At 46.1% G+C, this 12,889-nt stretch overlaps 1 protein-coding gene across 1 annotated transcript in view; it reads right to left on the bottom strand.

Moving 5' to 3' along the window:
- The window catches only part of CNTFR (ciliary neurotrophic factor receptor), a 430,283-nt gene that overhangs the window by 328,548 nt on the left and 88,846 nt on the right, over positions 1 to 12,889 (bottom strand). Inside the window, exon 2 of the mRNA XM_079995051.1 lies at positions 3,937 to 4,046. The gene's annotated coding sequence lies outside the window, so the exon portion shown is untranslated. The remainder of the gene's footprint in view (positions 1 to 3,936; positions 4,047 to 12,889) is intronic.

Genomic DNA, 12,889 nt, shown 5'->3' with positions numbered 1-12,889 from the left:
ATGCACTCTACGTGGGGCTACCTTTGAAGGTGACTCGGAAACTACAACTAATCCAGAATGCGGCAGCTAGACTGGTGACTGGGAGCGGCCGCCGAGACCATATAACACCGGTCTTGAAAGACCTACATTGGCTCCCAGTATGTTTCCGAGCACAATTCAAAGTGTTGGTGCTGACCTTTAAAGCCCTAAACGGCCTCGGTCCAGTATACCTGAAGGAGCGTCTCCACCCCCATCATTCTGCCCGGACGCTGAGGTCCAGCGCCGAGGGCCTTCTGGCGGTTCCCTCATTGCGAGAAGCAAAGCTACAGGGAACCAGGCAGAGGGCCTTCTCGGTAGTGGCGCCCGCCCTGTGGAACGCCCTTCCAGCAGATGTCAAAGCGATAAACAACTACCTGACATTCAGAACACATCTTAAGGCAGCACTGTTCAGGGAAGTTTTTAACGTGTGATATTTTACTGTATTTTTGGTTTTTATGGAAGCCGCCCAGAGTGGCTGGGGAGGCCCAGCCAGATGGGCGGGGTATAAATAATAAATTATTATTATTATTATTATTATTATTATATATACCGTTTGATTGTTTAAAAAAACTTAAAGTGGCTGTGTTTCATTGTTTCTTTATATGTTGTAACTTGCCCTGGGACGTTAGAGTGAAGGGCAGATAATTAAGAAACAAGAACAATTTAACAACAGCAACACCTTGGCAGGTGTATTACGCAAGAGGGGGAAATCAGGATTGAATATGTGGGCCGACCTTCATGCATACAACAAAATGCACAAAATAAAAATGGGAAAAGCAGAGATTGGGAATTTAGAGGGTACCTTCAGAAACAATGCGAAGTTAAGACTGGGGAGATTAGACGACCTGCTTGTGTTCAGATGTGCATTTTTGCAAGCATCCCATCCTACAGCCTTAGGACCATCTATGACTTGCTGGATAGATCCATCTTTTCAAGCCAATAGGGATGCCCTTCCTGTAACCCCAAGCTGGGTCTGGGCTGAGGACCACAACTGCTCTCTTTCGTCCCTCTCTTGGTATTTTCCAATTATTGACTATATAATCTCAGGGGTGATGCACTTGGATTTAATAAAATCTCTCCAGGGATTCTAAAGAGACTTACAAAACAACGATGCCCTTTTGGGTGAAAAAGGAAATTTCAATCATTTGCCTGAAAAAGAGGCAGAACCACTCAAAACAAAATCAATCATGAGCGAAAACCTATTACAGATTAGAGCATCTCAAAAACAAAAACAAAATTCAAATCCATCGGTTTGAATCCCACAACAATGAAATTTCCATTTCCCCCCTTTGGTGGCAAAGAAGCAATTCCTTGTCTTGCATTATGCAGGCTTCAGATAGATTCTCAAACAGCACCCAAGCATAAGCAAGAAACAATCAGATAAAATTCAGATGAACCTTCCTAGAATCACTTCAAAGTCCCCATGGGATCCTCGGCTGACTCATTACTTTCGCATCTCAGGCCCTCCAAAGTGATGACATCAGACCCAGCTTAGATCACCCCCAGGCCTGGCATAACGACATCAGCGCCATCCTGATGACACAGCTACTGCCTATATCATTCATGACATCACCCTGGAACACGAGATGCAGGAAGGAGCTCTCAGAGGAGCAAAGGAGAGATCAAAAGACACAAACACTCCTCTGAAGTCACTGCAACAAAGGACAGCACGAGTCACTCGCTTCCAATGCTAAGTCTGAAACGTGGGCTTCTGGGAGCTGGTCAGGTTGCAAAAACTATGAGAAATGTGCAGCCCTCCAGAAGCAGAATGGTTATACACACACCCACACCCACACCCACACCCACACACACACCCACACACACACCCCGAGTCATTAGAAGTCTTTGCAACTATTACTGGATATTATATATATATATTACCCCATTCTCCTTTCTTAAGGAATCCAGGATGGCAAATGGCCACATTTAGGTTTGATGAGGCCCTAATCTACTGAAGGTAACGGGGCCCTTTATATGTCCAGCTGTCCTTTGTCAACAGCAAATTGACGCTCTTTTTTGTGTTGAATATATGCTACATGGTAATTTATGGACCTAATAGGTATCTATATCTAAAGCCATTTGCTCATAAGAAAATATGTATTTCATCAAAGTAATTGTTGAACTGAAATACGACTAAGAAGTAGTATCCAGGTTTTTTTCCTATAATTTTTTTGGGGGGCCCCCAAGAGAGTGGGACCCTAAGCTATAGCTTGTTTAGCTTATACGTAAATCTAGCACTGATGAAGAATAACAATAACAACATCACAAAAATGATTCCAGTACAGATGCAGATTGGGAAAGATCTGCACTTTGAAGGATCATTGGAAGAGGAAGGTCTTGAGCAGAAAAGGCAGCAGAGACAGCCACTGCCTAATATTCAGGGGAAGGTATTCCATAGGGCAGGGGCCACAACACTAAAAGCCCAATTCCTACCTTGTGGGGAATGGACCTGCTGATAAGTTTGCCCTGCAGGAAGAGCTCAACAATGATCCATCGGGTACAGAAGGGGTGAAATGGTCTTCCAGGTATCCTGATCCTAAGCCATTTAGGGCTGTGGTTCCCAATTTTTTGGGACTTACTGCCAAATTAGTTCCATAAGCTCATCCCCACTGCCCTTTCCTTACCCGGCTCTACAAAAAGCATTGTTCAGAACAGCGGTTTTTACGACCCACTAAGGATGATAATAACGCAATAAAATTCAAGGCGCTAACAATTAATTGCATGTTTATTCAAAATCCAAATAAAACTATTGAGTTTAATTAATGGAACAAAACTGATGTCCTTGATCCAGGGATACCAGTTTTCCAGAATCTGATTGTCATTTACACCTCTAGCACCCCCTTGCTGTTTAAAGCCCCCCTAGATAATCCCACCCCAGAGGAAAGTGCTGCCCACTTGTATAAGGTTTTATCCATCAAAAGGAGCATCTTCAACTTAGCCGGGTAGCTTACTGGCAGCCACTGCAACTCTACTAAACATGGGAGAACAAGCTGGCAGCAGGACAGTTGGCAGACCCACTCTGCTGCATTACAAAGATGTTTGCAAATGTGGCACGAAGGCTGGCAACATGAACCCAGCCATGTGGGAATCTGTTGCAGACGACTCGCAGTGCCTGGAAGACAGGCAGTCGAGTCGTGCATCCATAGCACGTGCATCCTGCCCTCTGGGAGGAGCAAAGAGAGAAGAAACACACTGGTGCATCTGCAGCAACACAACTGGACGCCTTCACCTGTCCCAGCTGCAACCAAACACGTCTGTCTCTCTCATACTGGTCTCTACAGCAGGCGCTGCAACCATCCAACAGTTTGGTTTCACCATTGTCTACCAGGACGGGCAGATGCTAGCCGGCCAACTATTGTGCCCCATTGAGCAGCTTCCAACCCAACCTTAAGGGCAGCCCCACAAAGAGCACATTGCAGGAATCCAGCCCAGAGCTTACCGGCATATGGACAACAGCAGACAGGCTATCTTGGACCAGAGACAGCTGTAGCAGCTTTTCCTGCGAGAGCTGGAAAAAGGCACTCCTAGCCACTAGGGTCACCTGCAGCTGTAGTGGCGCAAAGGTGGAGCCAGGAGCACACTGGACTGCTCTTTCTGGGGGAGTCCAGCCCCATCCAAAGCAGGCAATTGATCAGTTACCTGGACCTGGGAACCAGCTGCCTCCATCTTGCCAGGATTCGGAGCTTGCTGGGCCCACCAGAAGGCAGAAGAAACTCAGGGTGCCTTTGGCATCAGCAAGGGAAGACTCTGTGCCAAGAACGTGGCAACGGACAGAGCAAGCGGCGAAGCTCTAATAATTCTCATCTATCACCAAACTACTTGAGGGCCACCCAAATGTAGCCTGCAGGCGCTTCCTGAGCAGTAACCTCCATGAACACAGAATAAACGTGCATTGGTCTCTGGTCAAGAGACCCTTACCTCTCAGGTGTTGCAGGCAGCAAGGTGTGGTCCAAATTGCTCATCCAACTCCTCTCAGCTTCTCCACGCTTTCCCTGTTCTGGGGTCTCGCCTTTGAAATCCAGGGCTTCCTGCCAAGATAAAAGCAGGTGTCGAGTCAGGTGAAATCACAGGAAATCTTTGCACCCCTTTTCTGCTGTTAGTGTTGCTAAGTTCCGCCCCTGAGCTGCTCTCCGCCCCATGCAAAATGCTTTGCAAAAAGGAGACATTTGCCACCTTTTTTTCTTGCCTCGCTCAGCATCCAGAAAAGCCAAAAACATCCAGCCTTTATTCCAAGCACCATAGCCAAGCATATCTTAACCCCCTTTACGACCTTCCTGCGAGGAAGGCTGCCGTTCTTCCAAGGATTAAGCCTGCCAATTGCTCTTCAGAGGGAACCCATTAATACTATCTCATCGCTATGTTTTGGCGCTGGCAGGCTTTTGGTCTCTGCAGAAGAAGCCCGTCCTGCAAGTCTGCTCAACGTGGTTGGCATTACTGTTGAAAAACAGGTTCCTAAGGGAGCTCCGGTCCGTATTGTTAAAGCTCTGGTTTTCCCAGTAGTGATGTATGGAAGTGAGAGCTGGGCCATAAAGAAGGCTGATCGCCGAAGAATGGATGCTTTTGAATTCTGGTGCTGGAGGAGACTCTTGAGAGTCCCAGGGACTGCAAGAAGATCAAACCTCTCCATTCCGAAGGAAATCAGCCCTGAGTGCTCACTGAAAGGACAGATCCTGAAGCTGAGGCTCCAAGACTTTGGCCACCTCATGAGAAAAGAAGACTCCCTGGAAAAGACCCTGATGCTGGGAAATATGGAGGGCGCAAGGAGAAGGGGACGACAGAGGACGAGATGGTTGGACAGTGTTCTCAAGTCTACCAGCATGAGTTTGACCAAACTGTGGGAGGCAGTGGAAGACAGGAGTGCCTGGCATGCTCTGGTCCAGGGGGTCACGAAGAGAAGGACACGACTAAACGACTAACAACAACAACAACAAGGCAGCTCTGGGGACTTTCTTATACACGCAGGACTGGGAAGCCGCCGTGCCGCATCCAATGGCCCAGATGTAGAACTTTGTCACAAAGTACTTGGCAATACGTGGGAGTCCTTGCATTGACTTCCAGCGGGTTGCTGGATCTGATCTTTCGAAGGCCCATTAAACAGGAGTAAATAAGGGAAACTCCCGCGCGGGCCTGATTGAGAAACTCATTTGCAAAGCTCTGGGAAATAATTGCAAAGTTTTCCTGGAGCTTGAAGGAGGGAGCGGTCCGTTTGTCACTGCGGCAGCCCATGCCGGGCGCCCATTCATCACGCTTGTCAGGTGTCAGCCACTGAAAAATTCAACGGTGCCTTCCCCCCTCCCACCGGGCAGCCCATCATTCACAATGCAGGCAGCGAGGATGCCTGGAGACCACCAGAGCAATGACTGACAAATGTGACAGAAAGCACACACCTACACGCAAAGCGCCATTTGCACGCAAGTGCTCGCGGGTCTTGCTACATAACAATCAAAGAAGAGCCTGCAGGATCTGGCCCATGGCCCTTCTAAGCCAGAATCCTGTTCTCACAGTGGCCAACCCAATGCCCATTATGGGAAACCCACAAGCAGGACAGCAAACAGGATTATTATTATTATTATTATTATTATTATTATTATCCCAGGTTGGGATAACTGGGATAGCAGGCTTGTTGGTTTTGAATGTCTTCATACAGAACAAAAAAATTGAAAAGAAAATAAGACATTCAAAACCAACAAGCCTGCTATCCCAGTTATCCCAACCTGGGATAATAATAATAATAATAATAATAATAATAATAATAATCCTGTGACAATAAAGATTACCGTATTGTATTAATAATAATAATAATAATAATAATAATAATAATAATAATACCCCACCCATCTGGCTGGGTTTCCCCAGCCACTCTGGGGCACTGCCAACAGAATATTTAAAACACGATAAAACATTAAACATTAAAAACTTCCCTAAACAGGGCTGCCTTCAGATGTCTTCTAAAAGTCTGGTGGTTGTTTTTCTCTTTGACATCTGGTGGGAGGGAGTTCCACAAGGTGGGCACCACCACCAAGAAGGCCCTCTGGCTGGTTCCCTGTAACGTGGCTTCTCGCAATGAGGGAACCACCAGAAGGCCCTCGGCGCTGGATCTCAGTGTCCGGGCAGAATGATGGGGGTGGAGATGCTCCTTCAGGTACACTGGGTTGAGGCCATTTAAGGCTTTAAAGGTCAGCAACAACACTTTGAATTGTGCTTGGAAATGTAGCGGGAACCAAGGTTGGACTTTCAGGACCGGTGTTATATGGTCTCAGTGGCTGCTCCCAGTCACGAGACTAGCTGCCTCAGGTTGCGTTTTTTCAGGTTGTGGACCGCCAAAACCCGGAAGTACCGGAACGGGTTACTTCTGGGTTTTGGCATTTGCGCATGTGCAGAAGTGCTAAATCGTGCTTTGCGCATGCGCAGGAGCGCACAATCACAACCCACGCATGCGCAGACACGGGTTGCGAACGTGCATCCCACAGGGATCACGTTCGCAACCCGAGCGTCCACTGTGAGTGATAGATGGATAGACAGGCAGGCAGACATCCTCTTTAAGTTTCCCATAACAGGGCAAACAACCTCTGGGGCAAGGGATCAACTTATTTGCTTATTTCAGGAAGTGACGCTGACCCCGGTCGCCCCCCCCCCCCAATTGGGCCGTTCATTCACCCCAGGTCACCTGGTGCAAGAGAGCATCTCTGTGACCCGACCAAGGACTGAGGGCACAGAGGGCAACGCTTGGTGGGTGCTCTTCAGCTCCTGAGCCCCCTTCCCCTGCAAGCCCCCATCCCAATCTCTCCCCCCCCCCGCCTGTCTAGACAAGCTTTTACTGGCTCAGGATAATCAAGCGTTTATTCCAACAGCATATTTTTAGGGCGTCTTTTTTTATATATAGGCACGTTTTATCTTGTCATTTTTTCCCCTTGTACCTTGATTGCTTTATAATTAATATTTTTATGTTGCAATATCCCCGTGTTTGTAAAAGGCTATTACCTTCTCTGAGGCTCCTATAGATGCAAAGGGTTATAAATCCAGGGGAATAAAAAAGCTAAAAGGTTTTAAAACCGGGAAGACTGACGCAGCCAGACTAACCTATCGGAGGCTGTTTTCCTGGCCCCTTCCCCTCCCACCAGAAATAAACCTCTGAAAGAAGCAAGGAGGGAAGCATCAAGGGCTAAATTGAGACACCAGCCGCCTCCCAGAATGAGACGCAAGAAGGAGCTTTGAGGCCTTGGCAAAACCAAGCGCTCAGGGACTGTACCTGTTCCAGGTGTGGGGCAGAGCCAGATTTGGGACAGTGCAGGAAGCTCCCCAGCAGATGGAGCAAAATCAAGGGCAGCTTCAATAGACAGGTCTTGGAACAGCAAGTCGCAACTCAGAAAGCAGTAGTCAGTACCAACTGTACCAAAAGGAACTACAGTGTTACCTCTGGTTGCAAACCCACATCTGCACGTGCGCGGGTTGCGATTCGCCGCTTCTGCACATGCACGGGATGTCATTTTGAGCGTCTGCGCATGCGCGAGCGGCGAAACACAAAAGTAACCCTTTCCGGTATTTCCGGGTTGCCGTGGGACGCAACCTGAAAAGATTTAACCTGAAGCAAACGTAACAAGAGGTAGGACTGTATTATGAAAATAAGAAATACCGTATTGGCCAGAATATAAGCCACACCCTTCAAATTTGGTGTCTTGGGGGAGGCTTGGGAGCTGCAGACAGGACGGCAGTGGCGTAGCGTGGGGGGTGCAGGGGGGGCCGGCCTCACTGGGCACAACATCTAGGGGTTAGGGGGCGCAAATCCACGGGTTAGGGGGCGCAAATTACTTGCCTTGCTCCGGATGCTGACAACCCACGCTACGCCACTGCAGGACGGGCGCCGTTGCCCCACGCTCCCAGGCTTCTCGGGGGGGGGGGAGCCGCCTTGCTTTGCCAGCGGCCTCCCCCCATTCCTTCCGATGACTTGGGGAAGGCTTGGGAGCAGCAAGCGGGTGGGCTGGCTGCCATTGTCCCGCACTGCTTCAGGGGGGCGGGGGGAGCTGCGCCGCTTTGCTGGCAGCGTAATGTCGTGAATATAAGCCACACTTTACGTAACTTTTAATGATAGGAATTGGGGGGGGGGAACCCCGCAGCTTATATTCAGGCCAATACAGTAATTAGGGAGGGGGCACCAAATGTTGTCCTCCTTCCTGATACCAAAGTGGGTGGGGAGATGGATAGGAGAGGATTGGTGCTCATCAATATGTTGTGAGTAGGTAGGCCCTGGGGATGAGCTGTATTCTGCATGGCCCCCATTTAGTCCAATCAGACCCAGGCTCAGGCAAGCAAGAAATTGGGTTGTGCGCGTGTTCTTTTCCCCCAAGCAATATGAATTAAAGGAAAAGGGAGCAAGGCTATTTGCTGGAAACTGTCTTGCAGAGGTGAGAAGACAGCAGTGGATGGGGGAGCAGGGGGAAAGCAAGCACTGAACCCCCCTCTGATGGGAGGGTTGCACGAAACTGTGGAAACTGGCAATCTTCTTGCTCTGGACCGAATGGGCTTTGTCCAATCCATTTGAGGCTCTTCAAAAAAGGGCAATAACCCAAAAGGATGGAGCGACTCCCCTATGGAGAAAGCTTGAGGCATTTGGGAGCTTTGGGTTTAGCGCAGCCTTTCTCAACCTGTGGGTCCCCAGAAGTTGTTGAACTACAACTCCCATCACCCCTAGCTAGCAAGGCCAGAGCTCAGGGATGATGGGAGTTGTAGTCCAACAACATCTGGGGACCCACGGGTTGAGAACTGCTGGTTTAGAGACTTCCGGAGGCGGCGCGAACGGCAATGGCTGCCCTCTTCTAACTGCAAAGAGGGAGCTCCGCGGAAACGGGTCGTCCGCTACGGCGAAGCGGAGACCCACATCGGAAAACCACAGGCAGCAAGAGCCTGTGGCCGTGGGACTCGGCGGGCGCCAGAAGCGCCCCCCGAAACGGAGAAGGGACCTCGTAAGGGGTCTCTGAACGTGGAGGGGGTATCGCGGCGCTGTGAGTCGATCGCTATTTCTGTGGAGTGAAGCCGCATAGCTGCTGTCGGTGAGCGCTGACCTTTCTTCCTGGAAACATCTAACTTTGAAAAGCAACAACCCGTGAGTAAGAAAAGTCAGTAAGAATTGGAAATAAATTGTTACAAATTCGGCCGAAAGCGGGAGATGTAAATCTGTGGTATGACAAGGTTAAGATTCACAAGAATTTCAAGAACCATATTGTAAGGAAAGCAGTGTTTAATGTCTGGACAAAATATAAAGACTTATTGGAAAATAAAACTCCAAGGTGGCTTTCACCGCTGGAAGCTAAGGCCCGAAAAAGACCCAATATGGAGGCCAAATGGCCAAAATATTGGGAAATACTAGAAAAAGATGGAGACAATTGGAAATTGCAGAGTTTGGAGAAAATGAAGGATAAAGTGCGAGACTGGTTACACTACGCTCAGATTAAAGAAGTTTTTAAAAATGACAAAAAGTTAGGGTTCCAGGTGGAGAAATCGAAGTTGGAAACAGAACTGTTAGAGCCTAAGACTAAGGTACTCTCAAGAATGTATAACTTGCTGTTAAAATGGAATACACAAGACGAAATGGTTAAATCGGCTATGATAAAGTGGGCACAGGACATTGGGCACAACATTATGTTTGAGGACTGGGAAAGGTTGTGGACCATTGGGTTGAACTTCACTGCATGTAATGCTTTGAAGGAAAATGTAATGAAAATGATATATAGATGGTACATGACCCCAGTTAAACTTGCCAAAATATACCATTTGTCTGATAATAAATGTTGGAAATGTAAAGAAAATGAAGGAACATTCTTTCACCTCTGGTGGACTTGCCCTAGAGTGAAGGCTTTCTGGGAAATGATATATAATGAGCTGAAAAAGGTATTTAAGTATACCTTCACTAAGAAACCAGAGGCCTTCCTTTTGGGTATTGTCGGCCAGAAGGTGTTAAGGAAGGACCGAACATTTTTTATGTATGCAACAACAGCAGCAAGGATACTTATCGCTAAGCACTGGAAAACCCAAGATCTACCCACACTGGAAGAGTGGCAGATGCAACTGATAGACTATATGGAACTAGCTGAGATGACCGACAGAATCCGAGACCTGGGAGAAGAGAAAGTTGAAGAAGACTGGAAGAAATTTAAGATTTATTTAAAAAAGCATTGTAATTTGGTGGAATGTTAAGAAGGATGCTAGATCATAAATAATTGAGCACCACTAAACTAGATGGAATTAGGATGACAAGTGAGATTGAGGAAAAAACATAAACCTTTGGGAGAAATATTAGATTATATTTTAAATGAATGGGATACAAGAATGTAAACAAGATGATAAATTGCGGGTAAGAATTGACAATGATGCAAGTGGGAGCGGGAGACGTGAGGGAGTCCAATGAAGCTAAGAAAATATGTTATGATATATGTTTCATTGTTTTTTATTTCTGCATTTATGTTTAAAAACTTTAATGAATATATATATATATATATATATATATATATATATATATAAAATAATAATGTCTGGACAAAATATAAAGACTTATTAGAAAACAAGACCCCAAGGTGGCTTTCACCTATGGAAGCTAAAGCTGTGAAAAGACCCAATATGGAGGTCAAATGGCCGAAATACTGGGAAATATTAGAAAGAGATGGAGACAATTGGAGATTGCAGAGTATGGAGAAACTAAAAGACAAAGTGCGAGATTGGTTACATTATGCTCAGTTTAAAGAGGCTTTTAAATTGGATAAAAAGTTAGGATTCCAGGTGGAAAAATCAAAACTGGAAACAGAACTGTTAGAACCTAAGACTAAGGTAGTTTCAAGAATGTATAACTTGTTGCTGAGGTGGAATACACAGGATGAAACGGTTAAATCAGCTATGATAAAGTGGGCACAGGACATTGGGTATAACATCATGTTTGCTGACTGGGAAAAGTTATGGACCACCGGTATGAAGTTTACGGCATGTAATGCCTTGAAAGAAAACATTATGAAAATGATATACAGGTGGTACATGACCCCAGTCAAGCTAGCAAAAATATATCACCTGTCAGACAATAAGTGTTGGAAATGTAAGGAAACTGAAGGAACATTCTTTCACCTCTGGTGGACTTGCCCTAGGGTTAAGGCCTTCTGGGAAATGATATATAACGAGTTGAAAAAGGTATTTAAGTATACCTTCCCTAAGAAACCAGAGGCCTTCCTTTTGGGCATTGTTGGCCAGAGGGTGTTAAAGAATGAGCGAACATTTTTTATGTATGCAACAACAGCAGCAAGGATACTTGTAGCTAAATATTGGAAAACTCAAGATTTGCCCACACTGGAAGAATGGCAGATGCAACTGATGGACTACATGGAGCTGGCAGAAATGACTGGCAGAATCCGAGACCTGGGAGAAGAAGCAGTGGAGGAGGATTGGAAGAAATTCAAGGACTATTTACAAAAATACTGTAAACTATATGAGTGTTAAGAAGGATGAGAGATTTGAAAATAACAGGGCACCATAAAGCTAGTTGAAAAGATTATGAGAATGAGTGAATTGTATGAGAATAATAAATTTTGAATAAATATTATGTTAAAATTAGGTATTTAAGATCTAGATAAAATATTCAAAGTTAGGGACAAAATATTGAAAATGTGTATAATAAGAATGGAAATAAGGTGATAAATTGCTGGCTAAAGTTTTATTAATGTGGAATGCAGGAGCGGGAAATGTGAGGAAGTCCAAAAATGAAGAAAAGTTGGTTATTACATGATGCCAAATTTTATGTTTGTTTTTCTTTTCTGTCTGTTTTTTTGCTTATGCTGTTTTTTCTCTCTATTGTATTTTTTTAAAAAAACCTCTTAATAAAAAATTTATATATATATATATAAAAAAAGAGAACTGCTGGTTTAGAGAGAAGGCAAATAAGGGGAGGCGGGTCAGGATAGAAGTTTATAAAAATGATACCTGGCCTGGAGAAAATGGGTAGAAAATGGGTTTTCTCCCTCTCTCGTAACACTAGAACAAACAGATGTTCCGGGAAGCTGAATGTTGGAAAATTAGGGAGGGAGAAAACGCCTTTCTTCATGCAACACACAGTTAAACTGTGGAAGGCCCTCCCACAAGGGGCAGTGGAGCCACAAGTCCAGATGGCTTTTAAAAAGGATGAGACAAATTCATGGAGGAGGAGAAGGCTTCGAGGGCTACTAGTCAAGATGGCAATGTTCTGCTTCCACAGTTGCTGGAAACCACAGGAGGCTCATACAACAAAAAATATTTAGAATATGGTGGACCCCATTAAAGGTAAAGGTACCCCTGCCCGTACGGGCCAGTCTTGACAGACTCTGGGGTTGTGCGCCCATCTCACTTAAGAGGCCAGGGGCCAGCGCTGTCCGGAGACACTTCCGGGTCACGTGGCCAGCGTGACATCGCTGCTCTGGCCAGAGCCAGAGCCAGAGCCAGAGCCGCACACGGAAACGCTGTTTACCTTCCCGCTGGTAAGCGGTCCCTATTTATCTACTTGCACCCGGAGGTGCTTTTGAACTGCTAGGTTGGCAGGCGCTGGGACCGAGCAGCGGGAGCGCACCCCGCCGCAGGGATTCCATTACGTTTGTTTAAAAAGGAGCTATCTAAGGTATCTAACTGTTGAAGATGCAATAGGTATAATGCTTCTCTAAACATGCATTTTTTCATTGTCCTATATTGAAAAACTTTTGGCAGAAGATAACTGAAACCATCAACAGAACTGTACGGAACAGCCTTCCATTTACAGAGCAAAATATCCTCTTGAATTCTATACCCAGCACATGGAACCTTACCAAAGGACAGTATGCGTGGGCTCTCTGTGCCCTGACAACAGCAAAAAGACTGATAATGATGAATT

Source organism: Podarcis cretensis, assembly GCF_951804945.1.
Source record: "Podarcis cretensis genome assembly, chromosome: 11".
Classification (NCBI taxonomy): domain Eukaryota; kingdom Metazoa; phylum Chordata; class Lepidosauria; order Squamata; family Lacertidae; genus Podarcis; species Podarcis cretensis.
The sequence above is the reverse complement of the archived record's forward strand: the minus strand, read 5'-3'. Positions and strand labels throughout refer to the sequence as shown.